Raw genomic sequence first — 3,950 nt, 5'->3', positions numbered from 1 at the left:
GGTTTGCAAATGCGAACTCGCAAATGCGACCAGAGCATCACAAATGCGAAGCTTGGCCCGGGCTGCTAACTTTGTAAATGCGAACTATTGTTCGCAAATGCGGTGACTGCTGGAGTCGCAATTGCGGAATTGAACTTCGCAAATGCGAAGGTCCCCCTCCCTGGCCTCTGATCGCAATTGCGATGGATCTTCGCAAATGCGATGCTCGCATTTGCGAGCTAGACTTCGCAATTGCGAAGTCTGCAGATCTGCAACACAACAACTATTTCCTTTAAGTCTCAAAACACTCTGTGACCTATCCAAAACTCACTTGAATCCTCGGGGCTCCAAACCAAACATGCGCGCAAGTCCACAAATATTATACAGACTTGCTTGTGCAATCAAATCATCAAAATAACATCAATAACTACGAATTTAGCATCAAAATCAATGAAATTTTCAAGAACACCTAAAGTTACTATTTTCACAACCGATGGTCCGATTTATATCAAATCAACTCCGATTCTTACCAAATTTCACAGATTCGACTTAAACATTATTTTAAACCTGTACTCATTACATAGTTATCTGAACATATTCCGAAATTATGTGAAGTCAAATACCAGTTCTCACCCCCTCCTAAATATGATTAGACTGTGTCTGCAACTTAGAAGCCAATTACATAATTTTTTGTTAAATACTTCTAGTATAACTTTTAGCCATTGAGTTGCATTCTTAATGTTATTACTCCTTTGTGTTCTCTACATTCCATTTCTGTCACGACCCTAAACCCGAACCCGGTTGTGATGACACCTCTCGTGAAGTAAAGGCCAGTCGATACTTCCCATTTCAGTTTTAAGCAATAAAACAATAAGAATTTAAGTCTAAAACATGATAATTAATCCAAAAGTGAATAGTTAACAGTACAATTGCGAAAGATAAACCCAACACAGCCCGATACCAGGGTATCACTAGTCATGAGCATCTAACAATACGATACAAGTCTGAAATGCTTACTAAACTATTGCAGAACAACTGATAAAGAGATAAAAATGAGATAAAGGGGGAGAAACACGGGACTACATACGCCAAGCAGCTACTTCGTGGACTCCGAAGTCTGTCGGGAGCTCTCAACTCACGCTGGCAGGATCAACAATGCCTGGATCTGCACACGGAGTGTAAGGAGTAAAGTGAGTACTCCAACTCAATGAGTAATAATCATAAATAAACGACTGAGAGATATGAAAATACGTAAGGCACATTACAAGCTATAATGAAGCAGTAAAACCAGTAAAAACAGTGAATCAGTAAAGATATGTAAAATCATTTAAGTTCGGTTTAAACCTCATGAAATGCCTTTTCAATAATTAAACAGGTAATGACAGACAAATAACAAAGATAAACACATAAAGGTTCGCCCCTCGGGCACAATGTCAACAAATCCACTCCTCGGGAAATATCTCAAAATAATACCAGCCCCTCGGGCTATATCTCACATCACAATGGGTACCCGTGCTCACTGGGGGTGTGCAGAATCCTGGAGGGGCCCCTTACGGCCCAAGTGCAATATCAAGCCATCTCGTGGCATCATCACTAGGCTCTCGACCTCATATCAATAAGCCACCTCGTGGCGTACATATCTCAGGCCCTCGGCCTCATAATCATAATTAGTGTTTCCCCACAATATAGGCCCTCGGCCTTACTCAGTCAAAATCCTCACGAGCCACTCGGGCAATAGTAAAGCATGATTCTCAGCCCAAAATATCATTTAAAGATCATTTAAGTGTTAAAACAGAGTAAACATGACTGGGTTATGAAAATAGTGAAATATAGCATCACTGAGTTCAAGTATAAAGTCAAAACAGTGGGGAAATATCAATAAAAATCCCCTAAGGATAGTTGGCACGAGGCCCAAATATGGCATTCTGCCCAAAACATGATGATAGCAAATAGATCATGTGATAAAATAGTCATTCGGGACAGACTAAGTCACAATCCCCAACAGTGCACGACCCCATGCTCGTCATCAAGCGTGTGCGTCACCTCAATATAGTACAACGATGTACAATCCGGGGTTTCATACCCTCAGGACATCATTTAAAATCATTACTCACCTCAATCTGGTCCAACCTCTAGCCCGCGACGCCTTTGCCCCTCGAATCGGCCTCCACTCGCGTCGAATCTATCCAAAATCAGAACCCCGACATCAAAATATGCTAGGAAACGAAGCCCAAGCGAAAATATTCAATTTACAATACAAATCTCGAAATTGGCCAAACCCAACCCCTGGGCTCACATCTCCGATTTCGGTAAAAATTACATCATTGGATTCCTTATCACTCCCCGAGTTCATTCATACCAAAAGCATCAAAATCCAACCACAAATGACCCCTCAAATCCCAAATGACACACCAGAACTACTACAACTCTCGGTATTCTATTCTGACCCCTATACCAAAATCTCACCTACCAATCGAAAATCGCCAAAAATCCAATTTCGCCAATTCAAGCCTAAATCTACTCTGGACCTCCAAAACTCATTCCGATCACGCTCCTAAGTCCCAAATCACCTCCCGAAACTATCCGAACCATCGAAACTCACATCCATGCCCTCTAACACATAAGTCAACATCCGGGTTGACTTTTCCAACTTAAGCTTCCTCAAAAGAGATTAAGTGTCTCAAACCTTACTAAATCCTTTCCGAATCCGAGCCAACTAACCCGATCACATATAGAACCGATAGACAAAGCAAAAAAAAGCATAAATGAGAGAAACGAAACGGTAACTCATGAGACGATTTACCGGGTCGTCACAATTTCTTTCTCCTATCCTCCTTACCCTTCTCACACCTCTAGCCACAAAAGAAAAATGTGGTTTGTAGATTAAGTAAATTTAAGAAGTAAATTTTAAAATCCAGTAAATCAAACATTCTGGTGTATGATAAAAAATAAAAAAAATCCCCTCATGCTTTGGTGTCTGTCGAACATTCCCCCAAATTTAGGAATATAAAATGTTACTATTTGATAGGCACGGTAAATATTTACTCGCACTTAGTATTTACCCTAAACAAATCAACGTAAAATATGTCTTTAAATGCGCTTTTATTTACTGAACCATGATTCGATGCTATGTACTTTCAGTTTAATTTTTGATGGTTGAGGTTACGTTGCTTGGTGTAAACTCATTTATAGTAAATACTTATAAAGGATCAAACTGTTCATGTGTATATTTAAAGGACCATCTTATACCAATCTCCAAACATAAGGGACTATTTGCGTCACTTTCTCAATTAAAAGTTCCAACAAAGCTGAAATGCTAAAACGGGGAGGTGGGGGAGGAAAAGAAAAGAAATGAAGAGAAAGAAAAGTCAACGTAGCCAGAAAGTCAATTATAGAAAAGTCAAAGATGTGTTGCTCGAATAATGTCTTGTTTACAAATGAATGAGGTGGGCAAATTCGGTGGAATTACATTAACTCCACAACCACATGCTTTGACTATTCCACAAAAACTTTAACCTTCATAATCACATTTCAACATTTCCTTTCCTTCCAACTGTTTTCAGCACGAGAGAGAAACAAATTTAAAAAAAAAAGAAGAAGGGAAATTGCCTTCTTTATCTTTTTTTTTTTCTTATCTTAATTTACATAATCAAACAAGTACAATTGTGCGTTGGTTATTTGTGATTCTTAGTTGTATACCTGTAAAACGATACAGTTGAATTTATACGTAGTTTCTAGACTAGTGAATTAATTCGATCCTGAAATAATGAAATAATTGAAGAAATATGTAACACTTAACCTTGATATGAAGACAAAATAGCAAAAATAATGGTTCCGATAGCGAGGCCTCCGGGCGCAACAGTAACAAGAACAAAAAGCAAGAAGATAAAATTGTATAGAACTTTCAATAGATTATAATATCAGTTTAACAAAAAATTCGTGTCCTGTACAACGATAACAAAACTCACTAT

This window comes from Nicotiana tabacum, chromosome 11, assembly GCF_000715075.1.
Source record: "Nicotiana tabacum cultivar K326 chromosome 11, ASM71507v2, whole genome shotgun sequence".
In the NCBI taxonomy this organism is placed as follows: Eukaryota; Viridiplantae; Streptophyta; class Magnoliopsida; order Solanales; family Solanaceae; genus Nicotiana; species Nicotiana tabacum.
The sequence above is the reverse complement of the archived record's forward strand: the minus strand, read 5'-3'. Positions refer to the sequence as shown.